Source organism: Rhinatrema bivittatum, chromosome 1 (genome assembly GCF_901001135.1).
Source record: "Rhinatrema bivittatum chromosome 1, aRhiBiv1.1, whole genome shotgun sequence".
Classification (NCBI taxonomy): Eukaryota; Metazoa; Chordata; class Amphibia; order Gymnophiona; family Rhinatrematidae; genus Rhinatrema; species Rhinatrema bivittatum.
Window position 1 is genome coordinate 836,931,044 of NC_042615.1, and position 11,820 is coordinate 836,942,863.

The 11,820-nt window shown below is 44.8% G+C and overlaps 1 long non-coding RNA gene across 1 annotated transcript; it reads left to right on the forward strand.

Moving 5' to 3' along the window:
• Window positions 1–62: 62 nt before the first annotated feature.
• Window positions 63–11,486, forward strand: LOC115082627. Its single transcript, XR_003854215.1, has 4 exons — window positions 63–84; window positions 197–214; window positions 9,389–9,409; window positions 11,284–11,486. It is a non-coding gene; the product is annotated as an uncharacterized LOC115082627 (long non-coding RNA).
• Window positions 11,487–11,820: the final 334 nt, after the last annotated feature.

The following is an 11,820-nucleotide window of genomic DNA, read 5'->3' on the forward strand; positions in this document are numbered from 1 at the left end:
ATTTCTGTGTCCATCCCATGAGATCCTCCTCCCTAAACTCTCTGCTCTCATTCTTTCCTTTAGGCTGATATTGAAAAACTTCTGGTAAGTCTAAACCTTTACTCCTGTTAATGCTTCCCTAAACTGACTCTGCTATTCTGTGTCCATCCCATGAGATCCTCCTCCCTAAACTCTCTGCTCTCATTCTTTCTTGTAGAACCTGAATGGAACAGTGGTAAGTTTAACCTTTACTCCTGCTAATACTTCCCTAAAGTGACTCTGCTATTCCTTGCCCTACTCATGAGATCCTCCTCCCTAAACTCACTGCTCTCGTTCTTTCCTTTAGGGCTGGGCTTCCAAACTTTTAATCACTGTGACCCCATTTCAGCATTGAAAATATGCATGACCCCAGGGAATGACCAAAATAAATTAGCAGAGGGGTAGTTCACCTCCCAACAATCACTCCTCACTCTCCTTGCACTCCAGTTAATTCCCTCTCAACTTCCATCCCATCCAGAGGCCCTCACCCCCCGCCCCCAGCAGCCCCCTCTCTCAACTTCCTCACACCTCCCCAGCCCATCCATCCCTTTTCACATCTTCCCACCAGCTCTCCTCTCTCACCCTCAACTCCTTCTTTTAAATCCTAGTTCATCCTCTGCATTCCCTTCCCTTCCCTCTCATCCCATCCCCATTCCCTCCTCTCCTCCCATCTGATCATTGTCACATTGCATCCAACTTCTCCCCTCTTACCCCACCTCCTCATACATCCCCTACCTCTCTGATCCTCTCATCTCCTCCTCATCCAATCCCCATCCCCTCCTCCTCTCTCACCCATCCATCTTATCTCCCTTCCCCATACATTCTTCAGCTGATCCTCTATAGTCTCCTCCCCCTTTTCATCCCCTCTCCAGTCACTCCCCTGCATCCCCTTCCTGCCCACCTCCCCTCTCTCCCTTCTGTCACTTTGCATCCAGCTTCTCCCCTCTTACCCCACCTCCTCATACATCCCCCACCCCACTGATACTCTGTCATCTCCTCCCTCACCCTTCACAGCCAATCCCTCTTCACCTTAACCAACCCTCAGTCTCTCCCATTCTCATCTGTTCCTTCAAACAACTTTTTTTCATTTTTATTTTATTTTAAAACTATTTCTTATCTGCCCACTTCCCTGTTAGTTTGTGGTGGATGACATCAGACATGCACAATTGAAAATGCTGTAACAGACTTGAGATAAAACAAGTAGAAAAATGACAAAGTAAACTGATTGTGAGTCGTTCAGCCTCCTGCCAGTGCTTGCTTGAACAGAAGTTTTTCCAGCCTTTTTAGAGGATTTCGTGCAGGTGATTCCTCGAGGAAGGATTTCTGAGGCCTAAGAAATTGCCATGCTGGGTCAGACCAAGGGTCCATCAAGCCCAGCATCCTGTTTCCAACAGAGGCCAAAACCAGGCCACAAGAACTTAGCAATTACCCAAACGCTAAGAAGAACCCATGCTACTGATGCAATTAATAGCAGTGGCTATTCCCTAAGTAAACTTGATTAATAGCCATTAATGTACTTCTCCTCCAAGAACTTATCCAAACCTTTTTTAAACACAGCTACACTAACTGCACTAACCACATCCTCTGGCAACAAATTCCAGAGTTTAATTGTGCATTGAGTAAAAAATAACTTTCTCCGATTAGTTTTAAATGTGCCCCATGCTAACTTAATGGAGTGCCCCCTAGTCTTTCTACTATCCGAAAGAGTAAATAACCGATTCACATCTACCCGTTCTATAACTCTCATGATTTTAAACATCTCTTATCCAAACCTTTTTTGAACCCAGCTACACTAACTGCACTAACCACATCCTCTGGCAACAAATTCCAGACCTTTATTGTGCGTTGAGTGAAAAATAATTTTCTCCGATTCGTCTTAAATGTGCTACTTGCTAACTTCATGGAAAGCCCCCTAGTCCTTCTATTATTCAAAAGAGTAAATAACCGAGTCACATCTACTCATTCAGGACCTCTCATGATCTTAAAGATCTCTATCATATTCCCCCTCAGCCGTCTCTTCTCCAAGCAGAACAGCCCTAACCTCTTCAGCCTTTCCTCATAGGGGAGCTGTTCCATCCCCTTTATCATTTTGGTTGTCCTTCTCTGTACCTTCTCCATTGCAATTATATCTTTTTTGAGATTCGGCGACCAGAATTGTACACAGTATTCAAGGTGCGGTCTCACCATGAAGCGATACAGAGGCATTATGACATTTTCCGTTCTATTAACCTTTCCCTTCCTAATAATTCCTAACATTCTGTTTGCTTTTTTGACTGCTGCAGCACACTGAGACAACGATTTTAAAGAATTATCCACTATGATTCCTAGATCTTTTTCTTGGGTGGTAGCTCCTAATATGGAACCTAAGATCGTGTAACTACAGCAAGGGTTATTTTTCCCTATATGCAACACCTTGCACTTGTCCACATTAAATTTCATCTGCCATTTGGATGCCCAATTTTCCAGTCTTGCGAGGTCCTCCTGTAATATATCACAATCTGCTTGTGATTTAACTACTCTGAATAATTTTGTATCATCTTCAAATTTGATAAACTCACTCATCGTATTCCTTTCCAGATCATTTATATATATATTGAAAAGCACCGGTCCAAGTACAGATCCCTGAGGCACTCCACTGTTTATTCTTTTCCACTGAGAAAATTGACCATTTAATCCTACTCTCTGTTTCCTGTCTTTTAACCATTTTGTAATCCACAAAAGGACATCACCTCCTATCCCATTACATTTTAGTTTTCGTAGAAGCCTCTCATGAGGGACTTTGTCAAACACCTTCTGAAAATCCAAATAAACTACATCTACCGGTTCACCTTTATCTACATGTTTATTAACACCTTCAAAAAAATGAAGCAGATTTGTTAGGCAGTACTTGACTTGCGTAAATCCATGTTGACTGTGTCCCATTAAGTCATGTCTTTCCATATGCTCTACGATTTTGATCTTGAGAGCAGTTTCCACTATTTTTCCCAGCACTGAAGTCAGGCTCACTAGGCTATAGTTACCCGGATTGCCCCTGGAAACTTTTCTAAATATTGGGGTTACATTGGCCACCCTCCAGTCTTCAGGTACAATGGATGATTTTAATGATAGGTTACACATTTTAACTAATAGATCAGAAATTTCATTTTTTAGTTCCTTCAGAACCCTAGGATGCATACCATCTGGTCCAGGTGATTTGCTAAGAACATAAGAACATAAGAAAATGCATACTGGGTCAGACCAAGGGTCCATCAAGCCCTGCATCCTGTTTCCAACAGTGGCCAAGCCAGGCCATAAGAACCTGGCAAGTACCCAAAAACTAAGTCTATTCCATGTTACCATTGCTCATGGAGGTGGCTATTCTCTAAGTGAACTTAATAGCAGGTAATAGACCTCCTCCAAGAACTTATCCAATCCTTTTTTAAACACAGCTATACTAACTTCACTAACCACATCCTCTGGCAACAAATTCCAGAGTTTAATTGTGCGTTGAGTAAAAAAGAACTTTCTCCGATTAGTTTTAAATGTGCTCCATGCTAACTTCATGGAGTGCCCCCTAGTCTTTCTACTATCCGAAAGAGTAAATAACCGATTCACACCTACCCGTTCTAGACCTCTCATGATTTTAAACATCTCTATCATATCCCCCCTCAGTCGTCTCTTCTCCAAGCTGAAAAGTCCTAACCTCTTTAGTCTTTCCTCATAGGGGAGCTGTTCCATTCCCCTTATCATTTTGTTAGCTCTTCTCTGTACCTTCTCCATCGCAATTATATCTTTTTTGAGATGCGGCGACCAGAATTGTACACAGTATTCAAGGTGTGGTCTCACCATGGAGCGATACAGAGGCATTATGACTCTTTAGTTTGTCAATCTGGCCTACTACATCTTCCAGGTTCACAGTGATTTCGTTCATTTCGTCTGACTCATCACCCCTGAAAACCATCTCTGGAACTGGTATCTCCACAACATCCTCATTAGTAAACATGGAGGCAAAGAATTCATTTAGTCTTTCTGCAATGGCCTTATCTTCCCTAAGAGCCCCTTTAACCCCTCTGTCATCTACTGGTCCAACCAACTCCCTCACAGGTTTCTTGCTTTGGATATATTTTAAAAAGATTTTATTATGAGTTTTTGCCTCTATGGCCAACTTCATTTCAAATTCATTGATGCTGATCTTGGAAAAGCTCCGCCTCTGCTCACCTCTAAGGTGCAGCTTGCAGAGAAGGTGATTCAAGTGGATTCTTGTTTCCAGATCTCAATAGTCGAATAGGATTAATATTCACAAAACAGAATTAAAGCAAGAACTTGATTTGTTTTGTAATAACTTGAGCACATTTGTAATTATCTTATGATGCACTCTAATGTAACAAAGTCAGCATGGCTTTACCCAAGGCAAGTCTTGCCTCACAAATCTGCTTCACTTTTTTGAAGGAGTTAATAAACATGTGGATAAAGGTGAACCGGTAGATATAGTATACTTGGATTTTCAGAAGGCGTTTGACAAATTTCCTCATGAGAGGTTTCTAGGAAAAGTAAAAAGTCATGGGATAGGTGGTGATGTCCTTTCGTGGATTGCAAACTGGCTAAAAGACAGGAAACAGAGAGTAGGATTAAATGGGCAATTTTCTCAGTGGAAGGGAGTGGACAGTGGAGTGCCTCAGGGATCTGTATTGGGACCCTTACTTTTCAATATATTTATAAATGATTTGGAAAAATATACGACAAGTGAGGTAATCAAATTTGCAGATGAGACAGAATTGTTCAGAGTAGTTAAATCACAAGCAGATTGTGATAAATTGCAGGAAGACCTTGTGAGACTGGAAAATTGGGCATCCAAATGGCAGATGAAATTTAATGTGGCTAAGTGCAAGGTGATGCATATAGGGAAAAATAACCCATGCTATAATTACACAATGTTGGGTTCCATATTAGGTGCTACAACCCAAGAAAGAGATCTCGGCGTCATAGTGGATAACACATTGAAATCGTCAGTTCAGTGTGCTGCGGCAGTCAAAAAAGCAAACAGAATGTTGGGAATTATTAGAAAGGGAATGGTGAATAAAACAGAAAATGTCATTATGCCTCTGTATCGCTCCATGGTGAGACCGCACCTTGAATACTGTGTACAATTCTGGTCGCCGCATTTCAAAAAAGATATAATTGCGATGGAGAAGGTACAGAGAAGGGCTACCAAAATGATAAGAGGAATGGAACAACTCCCCTATGAGGAAAGACTAAAGAGGTTAGGACTTTTCAGCTTGGAGAAGAGACGGCTGAGGGGGGATATGATAGAGATGTTTAAAATAATGAGAGGTCTAGAACACGTAGATGTGAATCAGTTATTTACTCTTTTGGATAATAGAAAGACTAGGGGGCACTCCATGAAGTTAGCATGTGGCACATTTAAAACTAATCGGAGAAAGTTCTTTTCTACTCAACGCACAATTAAACTCTGGAATTTGTTGCCAGAGGATGTGGTTAGTGCAGTTAGAGTAGCTGTGTTTAAAAAAGAATTGGATAAGTTTTTGGAGGAGAAGTCCTTTACCTGCTACTAATTAAGTTGACTTAGAAAATAGCCACTGCTATTGCTAGAAACGGTAACATGGAATAGACTTAGTTTTTGGGTACTTACCAGGTTCTTATGGCCGAGATTGGCCACTGTTGGAAACAGGATGCTGGGCTTGATGGACCCTTGGTCTGACCCAATATGGCATGTTCTTATGTTCTTATGTTGGAAGCCAAGGTAAGAGGCCAGCACTGGTGTTGTCTGCGCACGTAATTTTGTACCCACTAGCAGTCATGATGTGAATTGCCCAACAATAAGGCATTGCAGTGATCCATGGCCATTAAAATTAAGCCTGAGCTTGTAGTAATGGCTTCAGTTGGCTCACAGATGCAGTTTGAAAATGGGATTCTGCAGGAGCGTGGCTTTGTGGGGCTTCCTAGAGAACATAATATCAAGAATGACTCCTAGCCTAAGCCTGCCGTCTGATTGCTGTCCAGTCACTGTTAAAGGGAATAATGTATGGAAAGCTATTACTGGATTATATTGTTTTGAGAAAATCTAAATTTCCATTTCCCTGTACGTACCCAAGGCGGGCTCTGCTCCTGGTGTCTGCTGGGTGGGGAGTGTCCCTCCTCAGCACCTGTGAATACTGTGACCCAGTGTCGAGCTGCACACTGCATGGACAGACCATTCCCGAGACGGAAAACTCTGGAAGCCATCAACCTTTTCCCCTGGGCAGAGCATCACCTGGATCGCTTAGAATCTTCTCACATTGCGGGGAAGGAGATTATTCAAGCTGATTTACTCAGTCACCAGTGGTTAGACCCTGGTGAGTAGGAGTTGTCAGATGGAGCGATGAATCTGATCATCTGCAGGTGCCCCCCCCCCCCCCCATCTTAGATCTGATGGCCACAATGAACAATGCGAAAGCTTCCAGATTCTTCAGCTGCAGAAGGGAATATTGCGCAGAAGGTGTGGATGCATTGCTCTTTCCCTGGCCTCACGACATTTTCCTGTACGTTTTCCCTCCTTGGCCACTAGTGGGAAAGGTACTCAAAAGAATTGAGCTCCATCGGGGTTCCGTCATTCTAGTGGCTCCCAAATGACTCCGCAGACTGCCGTGGATGGCCCTCTCCGCCTCGGTCATCTCCCACACTTTCTTCAGCAGGATCCCATATTTTTCTATCCAGCAGATCACTTTTGTCTAGCAGCCTTGCTTTTGAACGTCGGAGATTGAGAAAGAAGAGATATAAGGAAGATGTTATATCCACACTGTTGAGGGCCTGGAAGCCATCTACCTCTCTCGCTTATGTCCGGGTCTGGAAGGTTTTTGAAAATGCATGTGCGTCATCGGGAGTGTCGGCTTGTAAGGCGCCGGTATCCCAGGTCCTTTCCTTCCTCCAGAACGGTCTCTCCAACGGTTTGTCTTTCAGTTCCTTGTGGGTGCAGGTCTCTGCCCTCGGCTCCCTCTTAGGCAACAATGACAGTTACACGGTGGCGGCTCATCTGGATGTCATCCACTTCCTCAAGGGGGCCAAGCATTTGAATCCGCCAGTCCGGGCTACTTGTCCCTCGTGGAGTCTTAACTTGGTTCTTTGGGTTCTCTGCGAGGCTCCCTTTGAACCTCTACAGAGGGCTACAATTAAGGATTAGACTCTCAAAACCATCTTCCTGGTGTCCATTTGTTCCACCAGAAGGGTGTCGGATCTCCAAGCTTTATCTTACAGGGAACCTTTTCTGCATTTTTCTGATTCAGGGGGTCTCCCTCAAGATGGTACCCTCCTTCTTGCTGAAGGTTGTGTCCTCCTTTCACATCAATCAGTTCATTGAACTGTGGCTTTTTCTTCTGAAGACATAGCAAACACATCTGGTGGTGATCTCCAGCCCCTGGATGTAAAACGGGTTTACTGTGCTATCTCCAGGTTACAAATGAGTTCCGAGTCTCAGATCACCTGTTCGTCCTATGGAGTGGTCCAAATAAGGGTAACAAGGCTTCAAAGGCCACAATTGCACGTTGGCTAAATGGCGCTATTGCATTGGTGGAGATCTGAAAGGCCGATCGGTTCCAGGGGGCTTAATGGCCCACTCCTTGCCTTCTCAGGCCACTTCTTGGGCGGAGAGTCAGTCGGTTTCCCCACAGGAAATATGCAGGGCAGCTACTTGGAAATCTGTGCATACCTTTGCTCTTCATTACTGCCTCGATGTACAGGCTCCGGTTTTTGGCTCCTTCAGGCGGCAGGTTCTTCGAGCGGGACTGTCTAGGCCCCACCCTGTTTAGGGAAGCTTTGGTACATCCCACGTTCTGGATTGATTCGGGTACATACAGGGAAAGGAAAATTGGTTCATACCTGTTCATTTTTGTTCCTGTAGTACTAAGGATCATTCCAGACATCTTCCCGTACTAGATCTGTTCCGTCCAATCAAAGTTTCTTCCTTTACAGGTTCCCCGATATCTGAGTCTTCCATTATTGCTTTAAGGCACCAGATGCATCTTCTAGATGAAAATGAAAATGAATCTTTATGCAAGAGCGTTTTTTTACGGAATTCTTTCAATTGTTCAATTGTTCAATTTATCAGTTTTCTTGTTGCTTGCTTGATCTTTTCGGAGTTATATCTGCTTTGATAATGTTTGTACTGAAGGGATGCAGGGTGGGCTCTGTCCTGATATAGGATACCCTTTCAGTTTTGGTCTGTCTCCATCTGCTGGACAGGAGGCTCAACCCATGGTCTGGACTGATCTGTGGTACTACAGAAACGAAAATTAACAGTAAGAACCAATTTTCTTTTTGTCTACTTTGAGTAGCATGGATTATTTTGGTTTGAGAAAATGTAAATTTCCATTTTGTCCACGTTCAGTAGCAATTTATTATGTGAAAGCCAGCATTTTATTGTATTTAAATGAGCCCCTAATGAATCGAGTGTGAAAGAACAAGAGTGCTGATGGGAAGAAAAGCTTGGATCTGCTCAGCATAAATGTTGTAGTTTATGCCAAGGGCAGATGACAATGTCCAGAGGGGGTGAGATATATATTAAAGCGAGTCACAGAGGGCAGATCCCTGGGCACACCAGAGGTAAGAGTAGATCCAATCAGGATAGCCCCATGGCCGGGCTCCATGGCAACATTTTCCTTTCAGTCCTGGGCTAAAGGTGCTTGACATCTGCTGGAAGTAGCGGGCGGGTGAGGTTTTACTCTTGGGTAGATTCATCGGTGGATGAGGAGATAGGATCAGTAGCAATCTCCTCCTCTCCCCTCTCATATCTGCCCCCCAAGCCTGACTGATCTGCCAGCGGCAGCAGCATTGCTAATGAAAGTCAGCATGGGGCCCGTGTGCTAGTGCGAGGTCACCCATCCCTCCTTGTGCATGGCTTGCTCTTAGCACAGAAACTCCTGCAAGGGTAGAGCCACCGCAGAGCCTGTGAGCAGGTGCTCGCTGACGGGCCTCATGCCCACTTCTACTACCAATGCTGCTGCCACCTGAAGATGCTGACATTTCAGGTTCTTGTGAGCCCAGCTGAAGGTTTGGTGACCTCCTCTGTGGTCAAGACGCACAGTTTGGGAAGCCCTGCTCAAGGGTATGACTTTTGGCGACTTGTTAAACAGTGCGGTGAGCACAAACCTTTCCTCCTGCTAATTGTTCCCTAAAGTGACGTTGCTGTTCTGTGTCCTCCCCATGAGATCCTCCTCCCTCCCTGAACTCTCTGCTCTCATTCTTTCCTTTAGGAAATGTTCTTACCTTCTCGTTTCTCTTACAACGCCAAACTTTTTTTTCCCCTGATGATTGATCTTTAGCAGTTGCTGTTTAAATTTGTGTTACTGCCTCAGAAAAAGTTCCTCTTTGTAATCTCTGTTTCTCTTCTCTCCTAAAGCGAGGAAACCTCTAACTGCAGGTAAAATCAGCTTCCCTCTTTCCTTAATATTAAGAGTTTAATGGGGACGAGAGCTCCCTGCTGAATCAGTAAATGACGACAGATAAAGAACAATTGCCCCTCCCAGTCTGCCCCCCTGGTTTTCTGCCAGAACTTCCCACCCTCAAACCAGCACCTGCTTCCCATCTCCTCCTACATCCTACCTCCACCCGTAACGTATTAACTGATCTCTCCCCCCCCCCCCCCCCCCCCCGCCACCTCTGGTCTCTAAATAATCTTCAGTACAATTTTACCATAACATTAGCAGAATGAGGTAATTCTCTTTCCATGAACCCCCAATTCCCTCCCCCTCCCCCTGATATTGTGCAGCATCGATGCAGTCCTGGGGTTCAGTGCCATCTCCCTGTGCACCGAGCTGGAGGTTCTGGGGGGGAGGAGAAAGGGAGAGCTGAATGTGCCAGAGGGTGAGCAGGGAGAAGAGAGCTGATGATGCCAGAGAGGTGGAGGGAAAGGGAAGGAAGATGATTGTCAGGGGGTGAGGGAGAAGGAAGATGATGATGTGCAGGAGTGGAGGGAGGGTGAGAGGGAAGGTGATATTGATGATGAGAAGAGGGAGAGGGATGATGATGCTAGGTGGTAAGGGGAGGGAGAGGGAAGGTGATATTGATGATGAGGAGAGGGATGATGATGCTAGGTGGTAAGGGGAGGGAGAGGGAAGGTGATATTGATGAGGAGAAGAGGGAGAGGGATGATGATGCTAGGAGGTAAGGGGAGGGAGAGGGAAGGTGATATTGATGATGAGAAGAGGGAGAGGGATGATGATGCTAGGAGGTAAGGGGAGGGAGAGGGAAGGTGATATTGATAAGGAGAAGAGGGGGAGGGATGATGATGCTAGGAGGTAAGGGGAGGGAGAGGGAAGGTGATATTGATGATGAGAAGAGGGAGAGTGATGATGATGCTAGGTGGTAAGGGGAGGGAGAGGGAAGGTGATGATACTAGTGGTGAGGGAGAGGGTAGGGAAGAAGATGAAGAGAAAGTGATGATGAGGAGGAAGCTGGTGCTGTGCTTGTGCCAGGTTTGCTGTGAAACAGGAAAGGTCGGGAACCAATGCTCTTTTATTAATTAGAGAGCAGGAATGGGACCGGTCTTCATTAGAGAAATATTGCATGGAAGAAAGGGAGCACGAAAATATAGAAAGTAACTAAGAAGTTCCATAAAGTGAAAAAGCAGATGCAGTCAGAGCCCAAGAGCAACCAATCATATGCTTCTACCGTGCAGTCAGAGCCCAAGAGCAGCCAATCATATGCTTCTACCGTGCAGTCAGAGCCCAAGAGCAGCCAATCACGTGCTTCTACAGTGCAATTAGAGCCCAAGAGCAGCCAATCAGCTGCTTCTACTGTGCAGTCAGAGCCCAAGAACAGCCAATCAGCTGCTTCTACCATGCAGTCAGAGCCCAAGAGCAGCCAATCAGATGCTTCTACCGTGCAGTCAGGGACCAAAGAGCAGCCAATCACGTGCTTTTACTATGCAGTCAGAGCCCAAGAGCAGCCAATCACGTTCTTCTACAATGCAGTCAGAGCCCAAGAGCAGCCAATCAGCTGCTTCTACCGTGCAGTCAGAGCCCAAGAGCAGCCAATCAGCTGCTTCTACCGTGCAGTCAGAGCCCATGAGCAGCCAATCAGCTGCTTCTACAGTGCAGTCAGAGCCAGTAAGTAATCAGGAAGCTCCCATACTGCAATCTGAGCAAATAAGCAGCTACTTAGCAGGTCCCCTTCATGCACTGGGAGCATCTCTCTGGATAATACTGCTCCCAGCGATCCATTCAGAAGTATTTTGTATTTTTCTCTCTCAGGCTGACAATGTTCTGCATTTATTGATCTTATTCTCTCTTTTAGAGGGGCCCAGCAAGTGCCCAGGATCAGCCGATGAGATCTCAAAGGTGGTGACTGCTGACGGCTGAAACCTGTCTGCTCTTTTCTGTTCACTACAAGGGATTTTCTTCCATTTCCGCTGGCACATGAAGCATCTTATCCTGTAGAAACGTCTTATGATTCTGCTGTCCCTTGTATCGCTTCTTCAATAAAGTAACAGCATTGCAGTTCCTGCTCCTTCTGCTTTTCTGCTCTTTTCCCAGCAGGGAAGGGATGATTTCAGGGCACTGGTGGGGAAATATTCGTTCCACTGGTTTCTAGGGCTTTTTACATGAAAATGGCTGTTATAAAAGAGCCCAGGGGTCAGTGCACATAAAAATATGCATGCAACATGGTTTCACGCTCAGTAATATATAATAAATAATCAAATACTCATTTTATTCAAAATCTTCAGAATATACCACTGAAATATTCACAAAATTTCAATTTAATGCAAAAAAAAGAAACCAGAAGGAAAAAATTAAGAATATCTGGGACTGTAGTCCACAATTTACAGGGAAG